Source organism: Nomascus leucogenys, chromosome 18 (assembly GCF_006542625.1).
Source record: "Nomascus leucogenys isolate Asia chromosome 18, Asia_NLE_v1, whole genome shotgun sequence".
In the NCBI taxonomy this organism is placed as follows: domain Eukaryota; kingdom Metazoa; phylum Chordata; class Mammalia; order Primates; family Hylobatidae; genus Nomascus; species Nomascus leucogenys.
In genome coordinates this window covers 84,308,150-84,322,355 of record NC_044398.1, presented here as the reverse complement: position 1 = coordinate 84,322,355, position 14,206 = coordinate 84,308,150, and the positions used below count along the sequence as shown (strand labels likewise).

The 14,206-nt window shown below is 40.0% G+C and overlaps 1 pseudogene; it reads left to right on the top strand.

Annotated features, from left to right (window-relative positions):
* Positions 1–1,353: 1,353 nt before the first annotated feature.
* LOC100603083 overlaps positions 1,354–14,206 on the top strand; it is a 78,956-nt pseudogene continuing 66,103 nt past the window's right edge.

The following is a 14,206-nucleotide window of genomic DNA, read 5'->3' as shown; positions in this document are numbered from 1 at the left end:
GGAAACAGATGCAGTCAGTGTTTAGAATAAGTAAAGGAAGTTTTTTCACAATAGCATTACCAACATGCAGACGTGAATATTGCACAAAACCTCAAATGCAGGGAGACAGCAGATAAGATAATCAAGATCAATGGGATTAATCTTGGAAGGCATTCAGAATGAGGCAAAATCTTGGCTTACTTAAAAGGGAAAGTTCAGGTATGAAAATGCCTTCAGGTTCAGCTGGATCCAGGGGCTGAAATGATGTCACTGGGACTCTGATTTTCCCTCCATTCTGCCTTCCATTAATCCTTGCATGGTTTCATTTGTCAGTTAATGCTTTTTGTACATTATGGGCAAGATGTCTATCAGCTTAGCAACCTCAGCAGAGTGTTTGTCTGTCCCAATAACAGCATATTGATCTAGGAAGGGACTCAAATTTATTCTGCTACAGCCACATATCCATTCCTGAACCAGTCATTTTGACTGTGGGATGAGATGCATGATCAGCCATGCCTCAGTAATGAGCCCTCCTAGTCCTACGTGAAGTTATTAGAGGGAGGTTCTCCAGAGGAAATCATTGTTCAGGGAAAACCAACTAAAAAACCATGAAGGGTGTATAGAGCAGAAACAGACAATTATTCCTCAATTCTTAGAGGGTAAGAAATGAGAAGATGACATATTTGCATAAATTATTTTGGAAAGATAAATACAAGTGTTACCAACAACAGTTTAAGGCTTTGGTTTTTCAAACATTTATATTTTTAATCACCAAACTTTTTTTCCCTCCTAATAGATATCTTTTTATGTGAACCATAAACATAAAACAGATAAAAGCAGAACAACTGTGAATGAGGCAAAGAGAAGGTGTGAGGCTGGAAACTGCACCTACTTGGTCTCCTCCTGTGATATTGTATTAGCTACAAGTCACTTCAGAGAAACCCTGGGGCTATTTAAAGTCCTGCTGGCTGAAAATATAAACAGCTTCAAGAAAGGTTTAGAAAACACTGGACAACCCTATAAATCTATGGTGGACTATAAGGGAAGTGGAGGAACTTGGCTGACATATCATGAAATTTAGGTCATGCTCACTCCTCAGGCCCTCTGACAAGGTATGCCCCATGTCACTGTGAAAGCTAAACACTGAGTTCGTGCTCCTGTGGCTTCTCTTATTCTAGGTAGAGGCTTTGGAATTACACAGGACTAGATTCAAGTTCCACCTCCAAACTTACTGGTTATATGACCTTGGGCAATTTGGGTACTTTTCTAAACTTGTTTCCTGATGTGTAAAATGCATTTCTGTTTATTCATGGTCATCATGCAGGTAACAAGAGATCCTATAAATAATGCATGCACCTGAGGGCGTGTCGCACAATGAGCACTCAGGAGGCCAATGTCTTCATTTTCTTGGCCAACAGCATTATCAAGAAATCTAGGGATGCTGCTAAATTGCCAGATAAGGATCCTTTTTTGATTAGTACAAGCCCCAAGATTGTGGGCCTCAATGTTACTAAGCGCAACACAAATATAAACATTAATACTGATTCTGATGCTGAAAGTAATGCATACCATGTGACAAGGACCAGTCTATATGCTTTATACACCTCATCCCTCTAATCCTTACAGTAATCCTAGAAGGTAGGTCCCATTATTAGTCCCATTTTACAAACAAAGAAAAAAACTCTTAGAGAGCTTAGCTGACATCCAACACATCCATAGCCAATGTGTGTTGATAACCCAGCCAGAAAGTGGCCAAGGTAAGAAATGTACTGTTTGATGTAAGGAAGAATTTTCTGGTAGTGTAGGTTGTTAAGAAATGGATCTGGCTACCATCCCAGAGATCCTTAAACATAAGCACCATTATCCTTGGAGGTTTTGCTGACCACCTGGCTGGTGGAATTATTGGATATCATAATTTCTTGATTTGGCTCTAGGAAAAGTTAAGATGGAACAAGGAATAGGGATTGAGTCCCTGAGTTTGAGCTTTATCAACCCTTTTTTTTTTCCTTGTCCCTCCTGTGCTCCATTCATCAGAGCCTGCAGCTCTCCATAAAAGCCACTGGAACCACCTTTTAGCTTCATCTCCACCCTTTGCTCCAAATCTTCCCTTTTCCTCTGTTTTCTCTCTGGAGCCTGTGCAGTTAGTTCTCTCTCTCAGCTTTGTGTCTTCTGATTGGCAACTTCGTTAGACAGTTGGCCTGACTTTTGCTTTGATTTCTCCCTCTGCGCTCCACACCCTATGGCCCTGGGCAATATGATGTCCTGACCCAGAGGCCCAAACCTCCTAACCCAAATGGCCCCTGCTTTTTATAGAGGTAAGTTAAATGGTACTAAGTTTGCTCACCACTTGGTTCCATTTTCTGAGGTTTGAAGGGCTCATTACTTAATCATCATATTTTGTTGTTTTTTGACTCCTTCTCACCCTCCCTAAAGCCCTAAAGTGTTTTGGGTGATGCTGCTTAAAGAAAAGACGTTATTGTTACTGAGACTTACAAGCACACATAACGAAACAAAACAAAACTGAAAAACAGGGTTTTACGGTTCCCAAAACATCAAGTGGCAACAGAGGATACAGGTTAGCAATTATAATTGCCTATCTATAAATTCCTATTTTGGAAAATGCAATTATTATAATAATAGCACATGAAGGATCTTACTCATATCACCCAGCCCATATCATCTCAGTGTCTGCTCTTGAGATGTGCTGTTATATGTAAACAATATATTAAATTTTGGCTGAAACGTAGCCCACACTCCCACCTCATCTTTATAGTCTGTGTTAGTCCATTCTCATGCTGCTATAAGGACATACCAGAGACTGGGTAATTTATAAGGAAAGAGGTTTAAGGTTTAATTGACTCACAATTCTGCATGGCTGGGGAGGCCTCAGAAAACTTACAATAATGGCAGAAGGGGAAGCAAAGACATCCTTATTCACATGATGGCAGGAAGGAGAAGTGCCGAGCAAAAGGGGAAAAAGCCCTTTATAAAAGATCTTGTGAGAGCTCACTCACTATCACGAGAACAGCATGAGGGTAACCACCCCCATGATTAAATTACCTCCCACTGGGTCCCTCCCATGACATGTGGGGATTATGGAACTACAACTCAACATGAGATTTGGGTGGGGACACAGCCCAACCATATCACATTCCCTCTGGTTACTTTACTTATATATTAAAAACAAAACAAAACGGAAGTAATGAGTAGTTGGGTAGCTGATGCAAAAGAAACAGATCTTTTTATTTTTATCATTTTTATCTACACTTCTTAGTGTTTCGTAATTACCTTCGCCCAACTTGGATAACAACACATTTCCTGCAATTTTCCCTCAGCTTTTCTGCTGTGTAACTATCAATGCTTGGCCAGAGAGCCAGACTGGAATTCACAAAGAGGCTTCACCCTTTTCTGTTCTTTGTGCCCCTAGATATGTTTCCAGTGATTTTTAAAATGTATATAAACAACTTTATTGAGATCTAATTCACATAGCATACAATTTACCCATTTAAAGCGTACAGTGTAATGGTTTTTAGTATATTCACAGAGTTGTGCAGTCATTAACACAATCAATTTTAGAGTTCTTTTATCACCCTCCAAAGAAACCCCATATCCACTAGCAGTCACTGCCTCTTCTTCCTCTCTGCAGTGACCCCCCACCTGTCACAAGTGAGCAGCAGAGATTGTGGAAATACTGTTGCACCTCTGATTCGCTCTTCATTCCAATTTCAATCTGGAAGGTTCATGACTGGTATTATATGAAAAAGACACACGCACACACATTTATAGCAACACAATTCACAATTGCAAAAATATAGAACCAACCTAAATGCCCATCAACCAACGAATGCATAAAGAAAATATGATATATATACACAATGGAATACTACTCATCTATAAAATGGAATGAAATAATGGCCTTTGTCACAACTTGGATGGAGCTGGAGGCCATTCTTCTCAGTGAAGTTACTCAGGAATGGAAAATCAACTATTGTATGTTCTCACTTATAAGTGGGGGCTAAGCTATGAGGATACAAAGGCATAAGAATGATATAGTGGACTTTGGGAACTCAGGGGGAATGGTGGGAGGGGGATGAGGAATAAAAGACTACATGTTGGATATAGTGTACACTGCTCAGGTGACGGGTGTACCACAATCTCAGAAATCACCACTGAAGACCTCATCCATGCAACTGAACACCACCTGTTTCCCCAAAACTACTGAAATTTTTAAAAACAAGGTTCATGACTGGGCTGGGGGAATGGTGCATTCTCCCGTGAGGCTCAAGAGGAACTCCAGTGCAAATGACTAAGGGTGATATTTCAATATTTCTACCAACATCTGTCAATAATTTTCCACACAGACCTTGTAAATAGAATATTTACAACTTTCCTTTTTCCCAGGAACCATTTCTGAACTGGACAAGAGATTTTTTTTTTTTCTGAGATGGAGTCTTGCTCTGTCGCCCAGCCTGGAGTGCAGTGGCTCTGCAAGCTCCGCCTCCTGGGTTCACACCATTCTTCTGCCTCAGCCTTCCAAGTAGCTGGGACCACAAGTGCCCACCACCACGCCCAGCTAATTTTTTGTATTTTCAGTAGAGATGGGGCTTCACCGTGTTAGCCAGGATGGTCTGGATCTCCTGACCTCATGATCCACCCGCCCCGGCCTCCCAAAGTGTTGGGATTACAGGCATGAGCCACCACGCCTGGCGGAAAAGAGATTTTTAAAAATTCCTTGTCAAAATTCTGTACGCAAAATTATTTTCTTCTGGCCCTCTGAGCCACCCTCTGCTCCCTGCAGCCCCCAGGCCCCCTTCCTCTCTCTAAGCACTCTTGAAATTCTGGGCCTTCTTATGGCCCCAGCAAGCCAGGGTCCCCAACTTTGGTACATCACCAGGCTCAGACATAATTCCACACTTCTAGTGGGTTCTTTCTGCCTGTCCATGCTTCATCCCCCATCAGAGCTCAACTGCTCATCTCTTAATGCATCTTACTCCAGGGGTTTGGTTTTTTTTTTTAATTGTACCGAGTGGTACTAAATTACATCATCTTCCTAGTTCACATAAACTCTTAGCCTGGTGTGAAGAAAGCACTCTGAAAGCTGTTGCTCTATTTAAGCATGAAAATCAGTGTTCTGAATAATTGTGTGGAGGAACAACAGTGGGTAGAGGCAGGGGAGAGAAGGGAGGTGTGATTCTTTTAGGAATTAAATGCAGCTGAGTCAGAGGTCTATGTCAGAAGCCGAACTCTAAATCCAGTGACACAGCAGTGGGAGAAACAGCTCCCCCATAAAGCAAGGAGTGTTAGCTCTCTGGATGTGCTGTGGTATCATTCTCTGCATGTCTTAATGTTTAAATCCTAATGTAACCTGCTGAAAATAATTTTCAGTGCTAATTAATGTTCATAGTAAATGCTGCTTATAGGTAATTTTGGTGGTGTTAAGTGTGGAGTCAGATGCTAGAGCAGGGCTTCTGGAATTTGAGTGTGCACAGAATCATGGGGAGCTTGTTAAAATTCAGATTCCTGAGTCCCGCCTCCAGAGTTTCAGTAGGTGTGAGGCAGGCCCAGCATTATGCAGGCTCACAGTGAGTCCAGGCCACACTTGGAGAAAAATCATGTGGGAAATATCCCAGGTAGGAATAACAGGTGTGTGATGCAAACTGGGAACTTGCAGATGGCACAGGCTTCCCTCTGTGTTTCTTCTCTCTTCTTGCCATGGAGAGGGTAAAAATATATGTAGGGGTGGGTACCTGGGAAATGTTACCAGTAACTTTGCTGGTTGAAGTTAAATGTCTCAAAGGCTTTACGAAAGATGCCTAAATTAAACATTATTTCTGGGTGTGTCTGTGAGAGTGTTTCTGAAAGAGACAAGCATTTGAATTGGTGGACTCAGTAAAGTAGATGGCCTTCCACTATATGGGTCGACATCAACCAATTTGTTTAGGGCCTTGCTATGGTTTGAATATTTGTGTCCTCTCACAAATTATGTTGAAGCTTAATCCCCAATGCAACAGTATTAAGAGGTGGGGCCTTGAGAAGGTGATTAGCCTATGAGGGCTCCATCCTTATGAATGTTAGCATCTTATAAAAGACATGGCCTCTCTGTCTCTTCCTCCATGTGAGACTCACAATTCATCCCCTCCAGAGGATTCAACAACAAGGCGCCATCTTGGAAGCAGAGAGTAGCCCTCACTAGACACCAAATCTGCCAGTGCCTTGATCTTGGACTTCCCAGCCTCCAGAGCTGTGAGCAGTAAATATATTGTTAATAAATAACTCAGCCTGTGGTATTTTTTTTATAGCAGCCCAAAGGACTAAGACAGGCCTGGGTAGAAAAAAAAAGGGCAGAGAAGAGAGGAATTCACCCCAACCACCGATTTTATTATTTCACTTCACTGCTTGAGCTGGGACATGTTATCTTCTCCTGCTCTCAAACTGGAAGTTATACCATAGGCTTCCCTACTTTTCAGGCTTTGGACATAGGCAGAATTACACCATGGGCTTTCCTGGGGCTCCAGCCTGCCCATGGCAGACCCTGAGACTTCTCAGTGTCCATAACTGTGGGAGCTAATTTCTCACAATCATTCTCTCTCTCTCTCTCTCTCTCTTTCTCCCTCCCTCCCTCCCCCACTCCCTCTCTCTCTCTTCCTATATATAAATATATGTGTGTGTTTCTATACTGTATATCTATACTGTATATATATGTATATACACACATACATACATATATACAAATTGATATGGTTTGGCTGTGTCCCCACCCAAATCTCATCTTGAATTCCCACATGTTGTGGGAGGGACCTGGTGGGAGGTAATTGAATCATGGGGGCAAGTCTTTTCCATGCTCTTCTCATGATAGTGAATAAGTCTTATGAGATCTGATGGTTTTAAAAAGAGGAGTTCCCCTGCACACGTTCTCTAATTTTTTGCCTGCCACTAACCATGTAAGATGTGACTTGCTCCTCCTTGCCTTCCGCCATGATTGTGAGGCTTCCCCAGCCAGGTGGAATTGTAAGTCCAATTAAACCTCTTTCTTTTGTAAATTGATCAGTCTTGGGTATGTCTTTATCAGCAGCGTGAAAATGGACTAATACACAAATATAGAGATGTATTATATATACATTTGTTTGTATATATATAATAGAGAGAGAGAGTGAGAGAGAGAAGGAAAGACAGAGAGAATGAGAGTGAGATTTGTTATGAGGAATTGGCTCATGTGATTATGGAGACTGAAAAGCCCCATGATCTTCCATCAGCAAGGAGGAGACCTAGGAAAGTCAACCAGTGGTGTAATACACACACACACACACCCACACACATACACATTCACTCATACACACACATGCACACTCACATACATACTCAAACATACACACACACATGCTAACATGTTCTGAAGAGTAAAGGCTAGTTGTCCTACAGAGCATTCCATGTTCTAGATTCTCTTGACACTTTCCTTGCAATTCAAATCAATTCAATCGTGATTCATCCATTTATGGCTAGGATGCCACCCAGCTGAGGATGGGTACCTTCCACTGTATGACTTCAGGGAGCACACAATGAAAGGTAACCCATTACTAGTGATGGCATGAGTATACTATTGTTCTCAGTATTTCTTTACTCCCCATGGGACTTTTTTAAATTATTATCATACTTTAAGTTTTAGGGTACATGTGCACAACGTGCAGGTTTGTTACATATGTATACATGTGCCATATTGGTGTGCTGCACCCATTAACTCGTCATTTAACATTAGGTATATCTCCTAATGCTATCACTCCCCCTTCCCCCCACCCCATATCAGGCCCCGGTGTGTGATGTTCCCCTTCCTGTGTCCATGTGCTCTTATTGTTCAATTCCCACCTATGAGTGAGGACATGTGGTGTTTGGTTTTTTGTCCTTGTGATAGTTTGCTGAGAATGATGGTTTCCAGCTTCATCTATGTCCCTGAAAAGGACATGAACTCATCACTTTTTATGGCTGCATAGTATTCCATGGTGTATATGTGCCACATTTTCTTAATCCAGTCTATCATTGTTGGACATCTGGGTTGGTTCCAAGTCTTTGCTATTGTGAACAGTGCCGCAATAAACATACATGTGTATGTTTCCTTATAGCAGCATGACTTATAATCCTTTGGGTATATATCCAGTAATGGAATGGCTGGGTCAAATGGTATTTCTAATTCTAGATCCCTGAGGAATTGCCACACCGACTTCCACAATGGTTGAACTAGTTTACAGTCCCACCAACAGTGTAAAAGTGTTCCTGTTTCTCCACATCCTCTCCAGCACTTGTTGTTTCCTGACTTTTTAATGATGACCATTCTAACTGGTGTGAGATGGTATCTCATTGTGGTTTTGATTTGCATTTCTCTGATGGCCAGTGATGATGAGCATTTTTTCATGTGTCTGTTGGCTGCATAAATGTCTTCTTTTGAGAAGTGTCTGTTCATATCCTTCGCCCACTTGTTGATGGGGCTGTTTGTTTTTTTCTTATAAATTTGTTTGAGTTCATTGTAGATTCTGGATATTAGCCCTTTGTCAGATGAGTAGATTGCAAAAATTTTCTCCCATTCTGTAGGTTGCCTGTTCACTCTGATGGTAGTTTCTTTTGCTGTACAGAAGCTCTTTAGTTTAATTAGATCCCATTTGTCAATTTTGGCTTTTGTTGCCATTGCTTTTGGTGTTTTAGACATCAAGTCCTTGCCCATGCCTATGTCAGAACCAATGACAAAAACCACATGATTATCTCAATAGATGCAGAAAAGTCCTTTGACAAAATTCAACAACGCTTCATGCTAAAAACTCTCAATAAATTAGGTATTGATGGGATGTATCTCAAAATAATAAGAGCTATCTATGACAAACCCACAGCCAATATCATACTGAATGGATAAAAACTGGAAGAATTCCCTTTGAAAACTGGCACAAGACAGGGATGCCCTCTCTCACCACTCCTATTCAACATAGTGCTGGAAGTTCTGGCCAGGGCAATCAGGCAGGAGAAGGAAAGAAAGGGTATTCAATTAGGAAAAGAGGAAGTCAAATTGTCCCTTTTTGCAGATGACGTGATTGTATATCTAGAAAACCCCGTTGTCTCAGCCCAAAATCTCCTTAAGCTGATAGGCAACTTCAGCAAAGTCTCAGGATACAAAATCAATGTGCAAAAATTACAAGCATTCCTATACACCAATAACAGACAAACAGAGAGCCAAATCATGAGTGAACTCCCATTCATAATTGCTTCAAAGAGAATACCATAGCTAGGAATCCAACTTACAAGGGATGTGAAGGACCTCTTCAAGGAGAACTACAAACCACTGCTCAATGAAATAAAAGAGGATACAAACAAATGGAAAAACATTCCATGCTCATGGGTTGGAAGAATCAATATTGTGAAAATGGCCATACTGCCCAAGGTAATTGATAGATTCAATGCCATCCCCATCAAGCTACCAATGACTTTCTTCACAGAATTGGAAAAAACTACTTTAAAGTTCATGTGGAACCAAAAAAGAGCCCACATTTCCAAGTCAATCCTAAGCCAAAAGAACAAAGCTGGAGGCATCATGCTACCTGACTTCAAACCATACTACAAGGCTACAGTAACCAAAACAGCATGGTACTGGTACCAAAACAGAGATATAGATCAATGGAACAGAACAGAGCCCTCAGAAATAATGCCACATATCTACAACTATCTGATCTTTGACAAACCTGACAAAAACAAGCAATGGGGAAAGGATTCCCTATTTAATAAATGGTGCTGGGAAAACTGGCTAGCCATATGTAGAAAGCTGAAACTGGATCCCTTCCTTACACCTTATACAAAAATTAATTCAAGATGGATTAAAGACTTAAATGTTAGACCTAAAACCATAAAAACCCTAGAAGAAAACCTAGGGACTTTCTTTTATAATGGGGGAAGATTTTCCTCTTATTTTCCAACTGCTAGTGCCTGCCTGCAGGATCTGCCTGACTCCTCACTCTCATATAGCACATGAGTTGGCTTTGCTGTTTTCACTTTTCTACCACATGTACATTGGAGAGAAAAGTATTATTTTCTGTCGTCTAGTTATGTTGTGGGCTCAAGTTATGATTTTATATATTCTCCTTGTTGATATGCATGGTTCTTGGAAGACGTATGAAAAATTAGGATTTAGGAGTCCTGCCATTATTCTACGGGGATTTGGAAGTCCTGAATGAGCTTCTAATGTCAAGTTTTCTTAAAGCTCATAACAGTTGGAGCCAGACATGAGCTCTGAATATAATCAATTGACTTTGACTCTAAGAAAATACTTATAGTGAGTCAAAGCATTTTAACCTACATCTGAGATGAAAATAAAGGTTACACAGATAGTGATGGATAGTTCTTAAAATGAATATGGTTGTTATCTTATTTGTTTTTCTTCCTTCATATTTTGTTTCAAATTATTTGATTGCATTTCTAACTGACTATTGTACTAATGATGTTTTATTTTTAATATACTGCATTTCCATAGGGAAATCTTAGTTGCCTGCAGTCATGTGCTAATCTGTGCTGCCAATCAATCTAGGAAGCAATATAATAACCTCTTTAAAACCTCTGAAATCTCAGCCCATGCCTCAGTTTAATTGAAGGTAGCCATGGTGCAGGGCCAGGAAAAAAGAAACTTCTCATACATGCAAGCCAGAGCAATAATGTGATGAGAAGTCACCTGCAAATGGTTAATTTCATGTATTAACTTGACTGGGCTAAGGGATGCTCAGAGAGCGGGTCAATATTTTTTCCAAGTGTGTCTGTATGGGTGTTTCTGGAAAGGATTAGCATTTAAGTTGATAGACTATGTAAAGAAGATCTGCCCTCACAAATGTAGGCAGGCATCATCCAATCCTTTGAGGGCCTAAATAGAAAAAAAGGCAGAGGAGAGGTAAATTTGCTCTCTTTCACTGAGTGGGGACATCCACTTTTTCCTGCCCTCAGACATGGGAGCTCCTGATTCTCAAGTCTTCAGACCCTGGGACTTGCCCCACTAGTCTCCCAGTTATCAGGTCAGCTACACCATTGATTCCCCTGGCTCTCAGGCCTTTGGCCTTGGACTGGAATTTACACCAATGGCCCCCTCGTTCTCAAGCCTTTGAACTCATACTGAATTATAACACTAGCTGTCCTCGTTCTCTAGCTTGCTGATGGCATAGGGTGGGACTTGTTGGCCTACATAATCTGGTGAGCCAGTTTCTGTAATAAATCTCCTCTTACATACCTATATGTTTCCTACTGGTTCTGTTTCTCTGGAGAACCCTGAATAATACCTCACCTTAAATCCTTTCTGGAGAAAGGATCCATTCTTAGAAATTGATTTATTGATACTAAATGTTCCTTCAGTTAAAAAGATTTCTCATACAGAAATTTAGAGAGTCGCAAAGCCATTTAGAGAGAGATCTTCTCCTTCAACGCCCTCACTTTATGGCGAAGAATCTGAGGTCCAGTTACTTGTTCAAGGTTATATTACTAGTCAAAGGCAGATTCAGAAAGACTCTTAAGAAGTCAGGATAAAGGCAGGAAATACAGGAACTTAGCAAAGACATACATTCAGTAAGACAGGTCTGTGAGTTCCTCAAATTAGAGCTCAGAGCCAGAGGTGGAACGTCTATAAATAAGGCTTTCTCTGCCTTTTGTGTACCTCCAGGGACAAGGGAATGTTGCACATTTTGTCTAAAATTACATCTCCCATCTCACCGTCTGTCCGGCTTTCTCCTCAAGACTCCCTCTTCCTAAATTGATCACATATAGACATGATTTACGTTTTTAAATTTGCTCATGTGTACCGTTGCAGACTCTTATTGGGATAAAAATAGAAGCAGTCCTATTTGAGGCATTAAAATCAAATGACCCCATTAAGCCCAGCCAGTCCTTCTCAGCCTTATAAATCACTTTCAAAACATTGTAGAGTATATTGGGATTTTAAGGAAAAATTTTCACTCAGGGCCATTAACAGAAGCAGTATTTCTTTTGTTCTCTTGTTTCTCCCTTGGCTTGAAAAATTCTTTGTGCTTTCCATCCTCTTCTAAATCAGTACATCAATTTCTGGCTATTGGCCCAGGAAAGATGTGCCTGAACCCATTAGACTGAGAGAATTTCATTACATCACTGCACCAGAAGATTAAGTGTCCAGGATGACTTCACGTGAAAAGCTGGAATAAGAACTATCCCCCTCCCTGACACCACAACTAATGCAAGGCAAGACAGTAGGTATTTTGGACCTAGACACTCTCCTCCCTGAAGGAAAGAGAACAAGGATGCAAACTCAGGTAACCCAGGGCCAGAAATTCCTTCTGTTCCTACAAGCAAAGTTTCAGAGAAATATATTACATTAAAATAAACCAACTTTGGGGACGTGCCTTCTTAAGTGCAGTGTTCTTATGTAACTCTAGAACAATATGTTCATCCTTTGAGCCAGTGTCCGTTTCGTGGGAGTTATTTTTCTTACCAAGGTGAAAGCATTAGCTTGGTCTTTCCCTTTTTCTGTCAGCTGCTCTGCGCTGGAGGATTTTCACTCAGCTTGTCATCCCTGCCTCTCTTTGCCTCCCTGCTCCCTCGAGTACAGGCCATGCTGCTCACTTTGCATGGTAGCGTGAGATCATAAAAATGACTGTACAAGTTGAAACCATGCAAGACGATCTTATTAATCAATGGAAAAATGTTACAATGTTTTGTGACTGTTACAAATTTTTGTTGAAACATTAAAAACTCTCTTACTTTTGGTTATAAATGTTTAGAAACATGACAAATAGTAAAATTATTATTTACTTAGTATACTGTAATTTAAAATATTAGACATATTGAGATTGAAATTACTTTATTTCTCTAAAATACTCTATTTCTCAAAAGTACTCTGAACAGTAATTGCCTTCTTCTTGTTGTATAATTTATGATACAAAGCAGGCATCCTTTCAATGCCTATGATTTCATCATAGTCTTTAAGTTTGGATCAGCTCCCAAGGTTTTATCCTCTGTACTTTCAATGTCATGAAATATCTCTGAGAGTTCCTTTAATGTTAGGTTTTGTTTTTGGTTTTTGCCAGTATCACATCCTCTGGGACATATGTCAGTAAGTTTGATTTGTTCCTCTGCCTGCAGATCTCTCAAAAGCAGTGGTGCTGACATTCTCACTGTCACTATTCTATAATTTCATTGATGTTCAATACAAATTTCACTTTCAGCATTATCACTTCTTGTTCATTTTCTGCACTTTCATCTTTATTGACCAATTTTTGTCAATGATGCATTTTTGTGAAATGTCACATGGATTTACCACTGGGAGACAAGGAGGCAACATAGCTACACACCTTGCTGTCTGTGCATGAACTGTGAATGACAGATGTGCAGTGACCAATCACTGACAGATACTGAAAGAGGAAACATGACTGGTCACAAATCAATTTAATAATCTGTATTTTATGTAGTGATTTGTAGACTGAAGACACAGCAGTAAAATTTATACTTTATGCAATTACTCATAGCTAATACAAAGTAGTAACTAAATTTGAATCATGTTGGGGACTGATATTAACTAAACTATGACAGGCGAAATTTATGTATACCAAACTGTGCAAAGTGAGGACTGCATGTATAGATATAGACACAGATATATATATATATATATATTATGTGTAAACCATATTTTATATGGTTTTATGGTCCTGATATAAAAAGGCTTATCCTGCTTCCACTTAGGCAAAATGGAAAAATCATATCAACAGAGCCTTCTTGCTCTTGTTCAGTTAAGAAACTTATTTTTATCCCTATCAAATTAAAAGCTTGTCTAAATAAATTGGATATACAGACCATGACGTGGATAGGAAAGCTCAGTATTATAGACATGTCAGTTTTTCAGAAATGCGTCTAATAATATACCATAAACCCAATTGAAATCCCAGTGGAATGGAGGGGGCCCAGGGAAAGAGGGACTTAATTAAGTGATTCTAAAATTTGCCTGGAAAAATAAATGCATGAGAAAGGACAAGAAAAAAATTGCAAAAGAAAAATAATGGAGCAGGTGCTGATACCAGATTTTTTAAAATTAATGTTATAATAATTAAAATGATAAGAAAACTAACACCAGAATAAGCAGACAAATTTAGTATATGATAGAGCTGGCATTTCCAATCAGTAGGTGTTGCTTATGGCACTGGCATAGCTGGCTAAATTACTGGATCATACCAAAGTAAGAATTGTTCTTAGAAAC